Source organism: Echinops telfairi, unplaced genomic scaffold (genome assembly GCF_000313985.2).
Source record: "Echinops telfairi isolate 266 unplaced genomic scaffold, ASM31398v2 ScPeMD7_31;HRSCAF=116, whole genome shotgun sequence".
Taxonomy (NCBI): Eukaryota; Metazoa; Chordata; class Mammalia; order Afrosoricida; family Tenrecidae; genus Echinops; species Echinops telfairi.
The window spans coordinates 33,112,080-33,129,497 of NW_022103928.1; positions in this window are offsets into that span (position 1 = coordinate 33,112,080).

Here is a 17,418-nt window from a genome sequence, read left to right on the forward strand (position 1 = left end):
GTTTTTTTCTGGTTTTCATATGATGTTAGATTCTATCGGCCAGGATTTTATTGAGAATCTTTGCATCTACATTTGGATTCTCTTTTACAATGCTATCTTTCCTGGCTTTCTCATGGAAACTTCATGGAACAGAGTAGAACTGACTCGTCTTTTGATTATTTCTAGAGATTGTCTCATTTTACAATTTATTTTCCCCTTCCATTGTAGACATATGTCGCTTAAGAGCACTTTATCTAGTCTAGTTTCCCTGGATGGATTTATTTTCTGTTATTTACTGTAATTTAAGAATTACGATTCTGTGAAGTCACGACCTTGCATAGGTCAAGTCCGTAGTAAAATAGCATCTGAAATACTCGGGTCCTTTCACCATGCTCTCCTCCATGTGTGTGTCCGTGTGCATACACACACACACACACACACACACACGGGCACGAAAAATTAGAATGCTGCAAAAGCATAGAAACTTTCATTTTGAAAACTGATCAAAATGGGAAGCTATTGTTTCTTGGCACATCCTCCGTCTATGTCTCCGCACCTCTGAAGACAGAGTGTCCGTCACTTCACTCCTTCCTGGAGCGCTTTGGTGCCCTTCCACTTGTGCCACATTAAAAGGGCAGTTTGGGCATTCTGGGTGGCACAGATTATATTCCTTTTAAATATTCTTTGATATTTTGAAACAAAAATAACTCTGAAGGAGCAAGGTCAGGACAGGAGGGGGAATGGGTAAGATTTCCTAATGAAATTCTTATCAGGAAGCCCTTGCTACTCTTTTAGAACAGGCAGGTATATTGCAATGATTGTGGATAGGGGGGTGCCCCTCATCACCCAGTTCTGGACGTTTTATCACCAATTCAGTTTTCAATCTTCTTGAAACTTCTTGCTAATAAGTCCCCACAATTGTCCTGTATTGTTCAAGGAAATCTGTCAAGACTACCCCTTTGGGATCCCAAAACACAATCACCATAATCCTTTGATTTCTCTGCCTTGAGTGTAACTGACCAGCAGATCCCCTCAGAAGCCACTGTTTTGATCTGATCTATTTTTAAAGCACCCATGAGAAGCCTAACACAGGTATATTACTGAGAGAACTTTTCTACATCCATCAATTAATCGCAGAGATTTTAAAAATGCATTTTATTTGTAAAATCCTATGCATATATGAACTGGAACACTCCTAGCAATAATTTTTGCCATTCCCTCTTACATATATAAGGATATATATGTACATATATGTGTATGTGTGTGTATACTATGTGTTTACTAATATATCCAAACTTTACACTTACATTCACATAGGTATATACAAGACAGAAAGTCCAGGAGTGGCTTATGCCACAGCTACTTCCATTCCTCTGTGATGGAGAGGGATCACTGTTGGCAGCTGTCAATATAGAGCTGGAATAACTGAAAGCAGTGGTGAAATTGTATTACTCAAGCCTAGGACACGACACATGTATTGGCTATTGATTTGGACCTCTGTGTTTACACAGCAAATATAACTTAGAAATTAACGTTATTGTTTGCTTTTTTTCTTTCCTTAAAAAAATCAGCAATTAGGATACTCAATTATGCAGTGTTCTCTTTTTCACTGATGTCTGAATCTGAATCGTGTCTCTGCACTGTGTTGCTAAGCACTTCCTGACATAGACTAGATTGCAATAAACATATGGACAGACACATGCAATCGTATCCCTTCTCAAAAAGTCAGCAGCCTTTCACCCACCCCTCATCCCTCACATCAAGACCTAAAGCAAAAGGAGGATCTTTCATTTTCTTCCAAACAACTTGCTTTGAAAACTTTTAGTAATTGTGCTAAATGGTTATTTATACAAACAATAGGAAAGCAAAAATTATTTTTTAAAGTGAAGAAATGAATTTCTAATAAAAATTCAATTATGAAAGGAGTGAACAGATTTTCATATTACAAGCAAACTTTTAATACTGAATCCTCTTTTTATATAAAATAATATTTTTTCCTATTGAGTCCTGACATGAAGCAAATAATCAGGGTGTTTGTCTGACGGTTTACCAAATGATGGAAGTTCAAGTCTACACTGGGCCATCTTTGAAGAAAGAATGAGTAATCTGTTTCTGAAATATACAATGATGGAAAACTATATGTATTTTACTCTAACATATATGGGGCTACCTTGAGTCAGAATGCTTTCAAAAGCAACTAGTGTATTTTTTTGCAATGTAACCTGAGTTTATTATGAACTTACCACTTGTGTGTCTGCTTATCTTACTGTGGTGGCTTTTGTGATGCTGTGATCTACAAGCTAGGCCACTGGTATTTCAAATAGCTTCAGTCACCCTTGATGGATAGGCTTCAGTGGAGTTTTCATATTAAGAAGACGGGAAAAGCGAACCGGGCCATCTACTTCTACCAAAGCTGGCCTGTGGGACCCTTAGGAGACACAGTGGAACATTGTTTGATATGGTACTGGATGAAGAACTGCTCCAGATGGGATACATAGTAATCAAATCAACTACTTCTGTGGAAAGAGATGAAGCTGAGTCATAACTAGGTCAAGAGTTGACTATGGAATAAATATCAATTATTCATAAGAAAGTCCAAGATGAAGCTGCAGAAAATTAGGACAAGCCCACAAGATCCAAAATATGATGTTGAGTAGATCCAACGGGATTTAGAGACCATTCGAACAACAAATTTGGCACATTGGACAGTAATGACTGAAGACTATACAAGTTGTGAAACAACAACAAAGTTTATTCAAGAAGCAGCCAACAGGTCATCAAAAAGACAGGAAAGAACAAAATTTCTAAAATGGATATCGGAAGACAGTCAGTAGCAAAGGAAGGAATGATGGAGTGAAAGCTGAAAAAGCGATTTTGAAGGGTGACTTGCGAAGACCTGAGTTTAAATATTGAAGGATTCTTTGAGCAGAATATTGAATGATGTAGGAAACAGCAAAAGAATAGTAAAGGATACACAGAGTCACAGAATCAGAAAGAATTGGTCAACATTCAGCCAGTCCAACATTAGAGAAAACCAATGGTATTGAAAGAGGAATCCAAACTGCTCTGAAGACATTATCAAGCTGCAAGGCCCTGAAATTTATGGAATATCACTTGATACGTCTTTTAACAAACAGCTGGAGCAACTAATTAGGAAAGGTCCATACCAGTGCTCATGTTAAAGAAAAATGAATTTTCAGAATGCAAAAAATTATTACATAATATCATCAATATCACACTCAAGTAAACTTATGCTGAAGATAATTTTAAAATGGTTGTAGCAGTACATAAAGAAGAAACTGCCAAAAAGTTAAGCCAAATTTGGGAGACAACGTACAATGAGGGATCTCATTGCTGGTGTCCGATTGATCTTGGCTGAAAGCACAGGGCACAAGAATGATATTTACCTTTGTTTTATTGATTACGAAAAGGCATTAGACCATGTGGATCATCACCAATTATGGATACTATGTTATGGAAAATCCACTTAATTTTACTCACGGTGAACCTGTACATAGATCAAGAAGCAGTAATTTAGACAGAATTACATGATTTGAAATCAGGAAAAATATGTGCCAGTATTGTATCCTTTCACCAAAGGGATCCAATCTGTATGCTGAAAAGATAATCCAAGAAGCTGAACTACTATTTAGAAGAACACAGCATCAGGATTGGAGAAATCTTTGTGAACAACCTGTGATATGCAGGTGATGTAACATTGCTTGCTAAACGTAAGAAGGCTTGAAGCACTTATTGATGATTCAAAGACCACAGCTTTCAGTATCAATTACATTTGAACACAAAGAACATGAAAATTCTTAAAATGAATTACTGTTCATTTTAATGGCTTATAGTTTTTCAGCAGATTTTGAATGTAGTTTTTGTGGCAAAATTAGGTGCAGATATTCGGGTGGCTTATACTAGAGTATATACGGTAATAAAAATAATCATTATAAATGTGAAGCTTTGAAGTTCTTAAGGATATTTTAAATCAATAATCAATGTCCATGGAGACATCACTTAAGAAATCAAGTAATATAAGTATTGCTTTGTGGAAAACCTGCTGCACAATATTCCCTTAAAGTGTTAAAAAACAAAGTTGGCACTTTGATAACTAAGGTGTCCCAGACCCAAATCTTGTATTTTTATTAACCTTATATGCATGTAAAAGCTGGACAATGAATGATAAAGATGAAAGAAAAATGATGTCTTTGAATTATAATATTGCCAAAGGATATTGAGCACAACGTGGACAACCAGAAGAAGAAACAAATCTGTCTTGGGAAAAGTATTGTCAGAATACTGCTTGGAAACAAAGAGGGTAAGATCTCCACTCATGTCCCTTTGGCAAATGATTTGGACGGATCAGTTCCCTAGAAAGTACATTCTGTTTGGTGAAGCAGAGCCAATGAAGAAAGAGGAAGACGCTCCAGGAGATGGAGTGACACGTGACTCCAAGGATGGATTCAAACCTAACATCCTTGTGATGCCTGGGAGGGCCCAGGCAGTCTTGTGTTCCATTTCACGTAAGATCACTGTGATTCCCAGTCTCCGGAACAGTGTACCTGACAACAACAAATCCTTAGTTCATTGTCAACATGACTTTCTTTCATTTTTCCTATGAAATAACGTCTTTGTATTTTTTTGAAAAGAAATAAAAAGACCATACAAACAACTAGCAAGGAAGAAAAATAATAAATCACAAGGAAAAAATCACAGTGCGGATATGTTAAAGGTCATACTTCGATTTATTCTTTAGTATCTGTATAAACACATACACATATAAGCAGTCATACACAGTTAGACAGAAACGGATACTGATTCATACGTTCATGTCATATCTTAGCATACACACATCGGTTGACTTCAGACCTGAATCAAAACCCCATTTTAAAGTTAAGAGTTGCATTTCCATCTTTCTAAAGAAAGCTAGTCAAGCTTTTACCCCTTCAAGGTGCTACTGTTCCTATAACGAAGAAGACAAGAATCAGAATTGCTAACCTAGGTACCGGTAAATTGTTCAGGGTCCTGAAACTCGCTATTTTAGCTGCTCCTTAAATGACCCAGTGAACTTGACTGAGCAATCCTAGCTTTCTCTTCACAAGATAAGCAGTGTGTTAGGCTTCAAGCCTTCAGACTAGAGCTAATTCAACTTTTTCTTTTTAACCAAATAAATCAGTTTTCTACTTCAAAGACTTCAACCATACTTGACCTGATCGTTTTGTTTAGTATTAATCTGTGCATGTATGAATGAAAATCCTAATAGTAATACTTCTTTACTCACCCTCATAGATAATGCATAATTGGAGTGAGAAACAGAAAGTCTGAGCATGTCATGCTAGCTATTATAAGATAGGTGAATTGAAAAGAAGTTAATCATAAACTGGGCTCATTTTTGTCTTATGAGTTTGTTGTTTTCAAAAAGAAAGTGTGCTACAAACTTAGGAAGAATTTATGGGACATTTCCCACATCATATTTTATGCAAATCATAATCATTCCATATGTTGTTTGGCTTGTTTATAAAGTTTTAGGGGTAACTATTTAGAAAAATGTTTGCCTAATGGGTTCTAAAATAGCTTATGCTTTTAAAGCGATGGCGATATATTACTGTAAGCAAAGACATTTTAAAAGGTACAGATAGTCCATGTAAGTAATTTACTCTCCAATAAATTAATTTCCTTATCCATCTAAGTTTGGGGTTTTACATTAAAAGGTAAAGTATTTCCTCTTTCAAGAAAGAACTTTTATCTAATATCACACGTGACAATACCTTTTTGTTCAATTTTTAATTCAAGAAAAGGCCTAGAATATGCTTAGCAATGTTTATTAAGTGGATTATGTATACATTGGCCTGCTAACCACAAAGTCGGCATTTAAACCCACCAGCTCCTCCACAGGATAATGATGAGGCTCTCTGTTCCTATAAAGACTCACCGTCTTAGGAAATCCAAAGGAGCAGTTTACCTGTCCTCTGAGGTCACTGCTAATGGCTGGAATCAACCTGATGGCGTTCGTAGGCCATATATTATAACTGCAAAGAAGAGCTTGCTCATTTTGCAAATGCATTAGTTATTTAAAAGATAAATATCCTTTTGACCCTCCCATATCAACTAGGTATCTGATAAAAAAACATAGTAAGCAACTCAGGACTCCATCTTCCTCACGGCCATGAAAGGGAACTTTATCAACACACAGCTAGCTGCTGAGGAGTGTTGGAGAAAACAAGGAAAGTGAACCGCAGCCTTCGTTTGTCACCATCAACAGGGCGTGGACTCTCTTAAAGTGGGATCTGGTTGAGGCTGAAGTCACGGAGACTTTCCCCTTCAAAACTTATATGGTAGAATATGATTGATGTGAGTCTAAAAACAGAGCACCAATGAAATCTATAAATTCTGGGGAGAGTTGTAGGGCTCTCGCCCCATTTGAAGGAGGGGACGTGGAGAAGCAATCGCTTGGTAAGCGGTTCACATCTTTAGGACCTCCTCTTCTTGCTCATCAGAAAGTGCTTTGCAAAAGTGGATAAAGTGAAAAGTATTTTTGTTTTGTTTTGTATTTTTGCGACGTTCCTTGAGATTTACTATCATGTAAATTACAAATATTAACTTTCTTTAAACATCCACTGGAAAAGTCAACTAGAACAATGAGTAAGCATAATTCGTTTTCCTCAGGGTGATTTATTACAATCACGTTACTACACATAATACTCAGTGGTTCTCAACCTTGAATACAGTTCCTCACGTTGTGCTGACCCCCAACCACAAAATTATCTTCGTTGCTACTTCATAACTGTAATTTTGCTACTGTTATGAATTGGGTGACCCCTGTGAAAGGGTCGTTTGACCCCCAAAGGGGTCACAACCCACAGGTTGAGAACCGCTGATAGTCTTTGGTGATGAAAATGGTTAACTCCTCAAGTGCTAACTGAAAGGTTGGGAGTTTAAGTCCACACACAGGCATTTCAAAACCCACTGAAAACGCTATTGACTCCCTCTGTAAACTGACACACAAGGGATCACCAGGAATTAGAATTAGGCTGACAGGAACAGTGGTTTTTGTTCTGTTTTTAGTTGACACTAAAACACCCAACTTAAAATACCCGTATAGCATTTGTATGTTACGCCAGGGTTTTAGTATGGCTGCCAGAAAAGAGAGTCAATTATATAGACTCTGTCCTACAGAACAGTGAGTTGAAGTTAACTCAACAGCAATAGATTTTTAGATTCTGTTTGGTTTGTTTGGAGTAGCATTTCTTTTTTAACCAACATTGTTCATAAAATTATATTTTTCCAACTGAGAAAAGCATGAATCAAATCAATCCTGAAAAATATTCTTTTAAAAACAACTTATTTTGTGCTACAAAAATAACAGGCCCAATAATCAAAGTCAAATAATTCTCCAATGAAAGGTTTCAAAAGGAATGATATTTCCTCTCAAGAAGCTTTCATGGAAAGGAAATGGATTGTTTCATTGAGGCTCCAGAGGGACAAGGATTGTCCACAGACTGCCTTTAGTTTGGGAAATGAAAGCTCTCCTAGACTTGAGAAAAAGGAAAAGGAAAGTAAACTAGGATTGTCTTTTTTTGTTGTTGAAGTTTTAAGTATATTTTTCCTATGTTAATGTATCTCAGTATATTAATTTATTTGGCTATGACCTACAAAACACATGTTCATCAACAAATAGATGTTTTTATTCACAGATGACAACCAAAATTGTTCCAACTTATTACATATTCTTGACAAGTATCATAAATATTTTTTGTGCATGGAAAATAATCTCTACAATTCTATATAGCAACACTAACAGCTCTTATAAATTGCAGACAAAAATATGGCAGCAAGTTTGTATTTATATCACCAAATAAAGAGTTTAATGTGAAACTTTAATTCTAAATTTACTATTGTTCTCATTTTAGGGAGGTATGAATGCTCAATATTGGTTTATATAATAAAGTAAATTGTTCATTGAAGGTATTTCTCATAAAAATGAATAAGAAATAACATAGGACTTTCATAAGTGTTTCAAAGCAAGCACATAGTTTCCTATTGGTAAGACACAAATTACCCAAAATCTGGCAGTTAAAAACCACATGTATTTATTGTCTCGAAATGTCCATCATCAGGAGGCTCAGTACAGCTGGGGCGGGTCTGCTGCTCTGGGTCTCATGAGGTTGTGCACGATCCAGGCATCAGATGGGCTGTTGTAACGTAGAACTCAGGAGCCTTTTCCAAAAATACGACTTATTGTGAATTACTAGCAGACTAGGAGGAAATTCTAGACATAAAAATGTAAGCAATTTTTAGTTGCACATAAAAAGCTCTTCGAAAACTAAAGGTCAGAAGGCCACCGTGAGAGTACTGTGCTGTCTGGACCAGCAGTGAGAAGCAGAGGAAGTGAAACAGAAAAACTACGAAGGGTTCAAAAATGGAATGGCAACTTTAAAAATCATTTAGAACGTCGCTAATATTAAAATGCATAAAATTAGCTTGTAGTGAAAACATTTGAGGAGAGAAAAAATTATTGCAGAAAAGAAAACCTTGCCGAAGACGAGGAAAGTAGAAGGGATGAAAAAAGTCCTGTGTGAAAACACAAAACATATTGAGGGAGAAATTGGAAACACGGCAACAGAGGCTCAACTCAACAATGAAAAATAAAAATAAAGTATTAAACTGAGAAGAGACCATATTAGGCAGTTGCTTTTATTTTAAGATGGATAAAGATAAGTCAGGGCAATCTCTTTAAAGTAACAACATGAAGAAAAATGCTATATGTCCACTGATCATTAACAACAAAGATTCAAAGAAATAATCAGAGAAGCCTCATAATTCTCTATAACACAAGTTTCCAAAGGAGCCTCATGCTTCTGTTATAGAGTACTTTACTGAAAATGGGAGAGCTGACAATTTTACAACCAGGGAAGCAGTAATTCACTGTGAGGGCAAGAACAAGACTACCAGATAATAAGTTGTATAATATAAATTATTTTCCTGACCTTGTTGAAATAATTTAAACAATATTTCAACTACAACTTTATTAAGCAAATTTAGGAAATTAATACACAAATGAAAATGATTTAGAATTAAACCAAAATTAGGAAGTAAGGAAGACAAACCATTGATCATGAGCAATAATAACTTAATTATAAATCAGGGTCAAATAACCTAAAATGAGATACTTATGGCTCATATTTATTTATTAGATTATTAAAAAATACTTCTATAAGGGATTGGATATCTGACAATATGGAAATATAAATGACTTGGACAGTGTAAGTGCCTCATTTTATAGAAATCAAAATATGGTCTAATTCTTGGTTTGATTGTTAAATAAGTAAACCCAATCTTCATGAGTCAAGCCCCATGTTTATCATGGGTAAATAACCACTTGGTTTTATAGATCATCTTTTTCTAGGTACATGAAAGAAAAATGTTAACTATTTGTGTTAGATGGGTTCTCTAGAGAGGCAAAGCCAACGATGCTTGTAGGCGTATGTATATATAAAAAGATTTAAACCAAGAATGACTCACACGGTATAAAGTGGGTAAATCCTTTGGAGTTCAAGTCCATGGGTCACATGGAAGCAGAAAGCCTCTCCTGACTCCTGTAGCTGTAGGGCCGGAAGAACGGGAATCAGGGAGATGAAGCAGGAAGACCACTGGCTGCTGAATGCAGAGCTAAATGAATCGGAGATTGGCCCGCAGTCTCCTGATGGCTCTTGTAACAGGCAGGCCATGTAACAGGAAGTCAATGTAATAGAAGCAGGATCCAAATCCAGCAGTCCAGGTGAGCGAGCTTCCCTGCACTGTCAATTTAGACAAAGAGTAAGCGACACCCTAAACGAAACACCCCTCAGTCATCTCAAGGCTGCAACCAGATGAAGGAGGTAAAGTTGATGTGAAACCATTTCATTAATTTTGTCCATTGAAAGCATGAGATTGCTCATCTACGAGGGGCCCATTGGATGGGAACCCACTGAGGACAATTCAGGAGAAAGAGGAGGCAGTCAGCTTTCACATGCACTACCACCTGGGAAACCCTAGAGAGAAGTTTTCCTGCATCCTATGTGTCTCTCTGAGCCATACTTTACTTAATAGCAATGGATTTGGTTTGGTTTGACTTAGGTAAAATATAGTTTTGAACCTGGCCTCATTATTGGAATTTGTTCCCCCCTCTTTTTTTTTTTTTTACACTTTGACAACGTGAAACTTAGAATGCTCAGAATGATCAAAGCATGAAGATAAATTCAATCCATTCAAACCCATTAACAATCCAAACTACTAACGCCAATCAGCTGCCATTAAGGTAATTCTGAATCGTGGCAACCTCATGGGTGTCAGAATGGAAATACGCTTCAAAGCGTTTTCAGTAGTCTTTTTTCCCCCCCCAGGAGTACATTTCCAGGCTTGCCTTCCAGGTTGTTTTTAGGTAGACTCAACTCTTCAACCTCTGGGTTAGCGACTGAGTTTGTTAAATAGGTTCACAAGCCGGGTACTCTGAAGGAATGAAAGGGAATTACTATCCACCCCTGTATTTCTAAATAACTCTTCTCGGCGAACATTTAACACACATCCACACTCGTGGAGCAAGCACTTACAGAGGGACTGAGGGCTTACTATACTAAACCACATTTCTAGGTGCTGCCGCTGAAGCAGGAAATTAAACAACGTGACCTACATGCTTAAATTAGAGCTGGGTAACCAGAGGTTTCGCTGAGGGTGGACTAACCGTTCTGAAGGCCAAAGTGGCAGGATTTCAAGATTTGAGACCAGAGAATCCAGCTTCAGAAATGAAGCTACACAAGAGCATTTGAGAAATGGGAATGAGGATAACTTTGGGATCCCAGCTATTTGTTTTTCATATCTTACATTATGGCATGTATGTTGATTATTTGCTAATACTGGAAAAGAGCATAACTCTGTGGCATCTGTATTATAGAGATGACCTTTATTTATCTTACGCCCCAGAAAGCAGTGCTAGTGCTGTTGCTGTCCACTTTCAAGTGGTACCTACAGATCATGCACAACCCTCAGTAAACCAAGCCCCAGTGTTCTCTTCCTCCGTCAACTGATCGTAAGGAACTTACCAGGAGGCAATCAGTACAGACTGAGGAAAAGTGTTACTGTGACAAGATTGGAGACCACAAGCATCTGGGCCACTTCTTGCTTATACCTTCAGGGGCTGCTATAGCCTGGTCTCATATGTTCCACTTCCATTTAATGACAGTGCTGCTGTGTCCATCTAACTTCATGACGGAGCCAGATATCAGTCAGTTCATTGTGGACAGCTCAGGCCACACCGTGACTTGGTGGCCCATGGTGGGACATTCAGTTCCCACTAAAGCCCAGAAGCAGGCCCAAAGTTGTTCAACAAAAGAGCAGTAGTTGTCTGCAAAGGATAACCGAGCTTTACCCCCAAATCCCAGTGGTTTGCACTGTGATTCATTAACAGCTCCTGCCAAAGACACCACACATTTCTCTCTGCCTCTGACACCTTCCCTGGATTATAGGGCCCACCTGCAGAGCAGCTTGTCCAAAGCCTGAATCTTGTTCTGGACCCCACTCAAAGCCAGCATATTTTAGAGTCACTTAATAAATAGGCCAAAGTGCCCCACTCAACTGAGGGCTGTGTTATCTCTAAAATCCAAAGGCCTGACAAGTTGCTGTTGTGCCTCCTTTTTAGTTGTGGGAGGTACCAGATACAATATTTTAGTAGGACTATCTTGATGCCCCACCACGGAACCACTAGAAATTTCACTGATGTGGAAAGCCCTGAAGTTTTTGTCGGGTTAATTTTTCACCCTCATGCACTGGACCAGTAGGTAACATCATGATAGATGGAGAAAATAAGATTGAAGTTGTCAAGTATTTCATCTTGCTCGGACCCACAGTCGATGCCTGAGGAAGCAGTAGTCAAGATCAAAGAACACATTTCATTGGGTAACTATGCTGCCAAGGCCTCTTTCGTGTGTTGAAAAGCAATGCCTCATAGGCATGTGAAAGCTAGGTATTTCATAAGGAAGGCTGCAGAAGGATCGATGCACTTGAATTATGGGGCTGGGGAAGAGTATGGACTTCCAAAAGAACAAACGAATATGTCTCCGAAGAAGTAGAGCCAGAATGTTCCATGTAAGCAAGTATGTTCACATTAATTAGCAATGAGGGAAATACAAATTAAAAAGACAACGAGGTACCACCTTATACTGGCATTTTAACAAATTCAGAAAAGCAGAGAGATTGGAACATTCTTACACTGATGGAAGGATTGCAAAATTGTACAACCACTATCGGAATAAGTATAGCACATTTGTATTTGCACTTAAATGGCACTTCAACAAGTGCAAGTACAAGTACCTTATGAACCAGCAATCTCTCTCCTGGGTGCCCTAAAAAAATAATGAGCATAACAAAAATAGACATACACACACCTCTGTCTTTTCAGCAATTTCCATAAAAGCAAAAGCATGGAAACAACCCAAAACTAAGATTATAGAGGAATGATAAACAAGCTTTGGTCCATTCATACAATGGAATATAATGCATCTGATAAAATAATGACAACTCTAATTATTGTCTCAAGCACAACAAAACATGGGCAAAACTAGAGGACATTATGCTTCGCAAACTTAGGCAATCTTACAAAGATATTTAATAACACAATATTATAAGGAAAATAAAACATGCGTTTTAAAGATAAGACTTTGGTGACTACAAGGAGGCCAGGGAAGAGGGTGGGAGCAAGGAGAGTGGAGGGTAGTATATAGAGATACGTAGTGGAGGGAGAAGAAAGGATGGGAACAAAAAATAGAGAACTACATTTAAGAGTTTAACGGGATATTGTTACGTAGTTCATTTGTGTAGATGGGCTGAGTAACTGAATACAGTGTGCTCCTTTGAAAACAAAAATAAAAACAAATTCCTCCAGATTCATTATCCCTCACATCTAAATATTGATCAGAGCAGCTCAAAACTAGAAAGGAAGAGGAAAACTGAAATGAACATGGAGTCATTAGTGCCATAAAAGTTCATTTCAAACGCAGGAGAGAAGGAGGGGGAGGAGGAGAGGAGGGGGAGGACGAGGAGGAGAAAAAGACGCATTATTGTTAGGATGGCAAAGATACCTAACAGCAACAACAACAGCATGCAAATGTTTTGCCAATAAATTTAGTCTAAAGTCATGGATAGTTATTCCTTACTGGGTTCAATCAGCATAATTTTATTAATGTAATGGACCATGGTGACATTTTGTGGAAGGAAAGGGAGATCCAGGCCCCTGACAAATGAATTATGACATAGTCCTGGAGAGTTGACATAGCTCTGAGGGAGAGTTGTTAAAGTGCATTGATACTCTTGCCAGCTGAAGGCAAACTACTTCTGGTGGTCCTTTGAATCTAGAGCTGAGAAAAAGACATTGGCCAGGTCAATGGTATCTGCTTACCAGGTACCAAGAGAAGTGTTAATTTGCTCAAGCTACCAGATTACATCTGGAACAAAGTTGCAGTGGGAGTCACCACTTGATCAAGTTTACAATAATCCCCTGTTATTTGCCAGGATTCATCTGACACTTGCAGCAGCCAAATCAGAATTAAATGGGGATGTGATGGAAATCACCATCCATGAATGGTTTCAGTGGCATTTGGTGGCTGTGCGTACTTTTGTCCCCTTGATAGATATGGTGGATAACACACACATAGTAGGATACAGAACTAGAATGGAATATTATACACTTATGACCACTGAACTGCCAGGGTAACTTGTACACGTTCAGGGAACTCGGGGAAAGGCAATCGATGCTCCCTTGCTTCAGCAGACATTTTCATCCTCACAGGTACACCTGAGGCGTCTTCTGAGGCAGAGCAGGTTTACAGCTTAATTCACTGGGATGTTGAAGATTTCCTTTCAGCCAGTTGCCTCCCTGTCTGTTCTGACTGAGGATTTTCAAACCACTCCCTCCTTGCCACCCCAACTCAGTAGAAAGTTGGGAGGGGGAGGGGCATTTAAGACGCTGAGCCTCCACGTTTTGATGAGGCTTCTTTTAATTTGCCTGCCTTTCATTTCAGTCTTGCAATTCTGTTAGACTTTTCTTTGGGGTACAAAAGAGATCCCAATCTCAAATATGATTTGAAGAGAACATTTTAAAAAATAAATAAATAAAGGGAATATTTATTAAATCTTAAAATTGGCATTAAAAACCAAAAACAATCTCACGGCCCTAGAGTCAATTCTGAATCATAGATAGTGCAGGGTAGAACTACACCTATAGGTTTCCAAGACTGTAACTATTTATGGGGGTAGAAAGCCACATCTTTATCCCACAGAGTGGCTGGTGGATTCAAACTGCTGACCTTGAGATAAACAACTCAATGCATAACCACTACACCGAGTACCATGGACTGCCAAAAGAACAAAAAAGTCTGTCTTGAAAGAACTATAACCAGACTGTGCCTTCAGGGCAAGGATGGCAAGACTTTGTCTCTCAGGCTTTGGACATGTCCTCAGGAGAGACCAGTCCTGAAGAAGAACGTCATGCTCGGTGTAGTAGAGGGACAGCGAAAACGAGGGAGACCCTTGACAAGATCAGTTGCCTCAGTGGCTGCAACAATTGGGTTACACCTCATTGTGAGGATGGCGCCGGACCGGTGGTGTTCCATTCTGTGTACACAGGGTCACTGTGTGTCTGAGCCAACCCCATGCCACCTAACAACAAGAAAACGGGGGACAACACAAGGGCACAGACACCTCGTCTAGATGACATCATAGAATTCAGTGAGGACGCAAGTGAAATAAGACATGGAACAAAGGAAGCTGTCATAAATCCATGATTCATCGCAGATCAACACATCATAAATCAAGACATCACAGGGGGGCTACAGAAGCAGGAACAGGACCACTCATGACAATGCAAACCCCAAACATCAAGCCCCATCATGAACACACCCAGGCAAGCCTCACATAGAGACTTGCCCCCCTGGCCTGTCTGGAAGGGGCCAGAGACAATCCCCTCTATGCTGCACTGTGCCTAAGGGCAACAGTATCTGCCCACAATCAAAAGACCAGACTCTTGACCATCAAGTCGAAGGTGGCCCATCGTGACTCTATAGCAGTGGTTCTCAACCTTCCTCATGCCGTGACCCTTTCATACAGTTCCTCATGTTGTGGTGACAGCCCCCTCAACCATAAAATTATTTTTGTTGCTATGTCATAACTATAATTTTGCTACTGTTATGAATCAGGCGACCCCTGTGAAAGGGTCGTTTGACCCGCAAAGGGTCGCGACCCACAGGTTGAGAACCGCCGCTCTATAGGCTAGGGTCGAACTGCTCCTGTGAGTTTCCAAGACTGTATTTCTTTACAGGAGTAGAAAGCCCTGTCTTTCTCCTGAGGAGCAGCTGGTGGTTTCAAATTCCCAACCCTCACTGCATAACCACTAAGCCACCAGGGCTCCTTACAATATCTGCATCCTTAAGTAAGGATCAGTAAGCATTCAATACAGGCTTCATCGTGGTTGACGGAGCCCGGGTCACACAGTGGCTATGCTTTGGGCTGCTAACCTCTTCCAACAGTTGGATGCCACCAGCAGTCTCTCAGGAGAAAGACAGGACTTTCTACTCCTGTACCGTCTCAGAAACACGCAGGAGCAGCTCCCTGCTGTCCTCACAGGGTTGCTAGGCTTTGACATGGACTCCATGACAGTGGCTTCCCTCTTCTTCTTCTGAGTGTTAGTCTCTGTGGGGACTCTCCAAGTGACTTGGCATTGGCCTTGGCATCCCTAGTCCTCTGCAAACCAGGTGCTCAGAATGTAAGTTCCAATACAGGGCTCTAGATGAACTAACAACATTTTGCTATCGCCCTTTAGGAATTAAAATGATCTCATCTCCATCTGAAGGGCAGAAGTCCAATAACAATATCTACAGTGGGAAAGTGGGTAAGGCCTTCCAAACAAAGAGACCAATCTGAGAACTAGCTTGCCTGTAGGATAAGTCAGGCCTTTCTGGAAGACCCTTTCCTCCAAGCCCTGTCTATAAAAATCTTCCTTAACGTTGTGAGTTTGCCGTTTGTTTGTTTGTTTGTTTGTCTGTTTGTCTGTCTGTCTTAACCTGCTGCTCAGTGAAGAAGATCTTAAGGGAAAGGTCCACTCAGTCTTCCTTGGATGCCAACACTATCAACACTTGTTCTCCGTCAGCGTGTGGATTGGCTTACTTGCCACAGGCTGCCCAGTGACATGGTGAGCCCTTCAGTGGATTGCTACTCAGAGACCCACTCAGCGCATGTGTACAAAGTATCTTTAGTACTTTCTGCCTCCTTTTACACAGGTCTCTCTCTCTCTCTCTCAGATCCTACTGTTGTCTCCCTGATAAATGTGGCCATCCGGGAGAAAGCTTGCCTTTGGGAAAAGGGATCTGTTGGTTAAGTATCACACACACAGGCCTAGAGGGTGTGGTCTAGACTCAGACCCTTTTGTCTATTTCCCCATTCCTCCTGGGGGGGTCCACCCCAGTCCCTCCTGACTTTTGAAGATAAATCAATAGTGTTAAGCATACTGAAAGAAATGAGACATCTATCTATCTATCTATCTATCTATCTATCTATCATCTATCTGTCTGTCTGTCTGTCTATCTATCTATCTATCTATCTATCTATCTATCTGTCTATCAGCGTTCTGTCTGTCTGTCTACCTATCTACTGTGATCTCTATGGCATGTTCTTCTGTCTTGGGCAGAAATGGCTCTGATATCATCCCAGCCCACTTCCCTTTACGGCAGATGTCAAATAAAACTTCTGGTCCTCACTATTATAACTGTGGTAATTTCCCCTATGCCAGTATGCCATCAAATTAGTTTATTCCACAAACATTTACTGTGCTCGGCACAGTCCAGGCAGTCAGTTCCTGGGTAGACTTTAGCACTTCGCTCCTGGAGTTGGTGCATCTATCTGTCTGTGGGGCAAGCCCCAGGCACTTCCTATTATCTTTTATTGTGGTGACTCGGGTACAATCTTTCCCCAGAGGTTATCCCCGGGGCAATACAAAGAACTGTCTTTGCCTCTCTTCCTCTTTGTTCCTGACCCACAGTTGCTGGGTTCTCGCAGCACCACGTGTCCTCCTCCCGGCTTTCTGCAGAGCTTCATGTTCTCGGTCAACATCTGTATGGGCTTTCTCTTTCAGCGCCCACTAAGGTTTATTTTCACTTTGTCATTTGATTCGCACTTTGACTTTAGCTATCATAATTGAATGCAGTAATACATCTCACTAAGTAGAGCAGGAATAATTCTTAGTTGAATGTTTGACCCTGCCCTCCCACCCCCCCCCTCAGACATGCATTTCACCAGGTGATGATCTATCAGGCAAATCTCTAGCAATGTGCACAGTAAATAATTGTGACAGAAGAACTCTGTTGACCACGTATAAAACACAAGCTAACAGGCACCACTCATGCATCTTACATG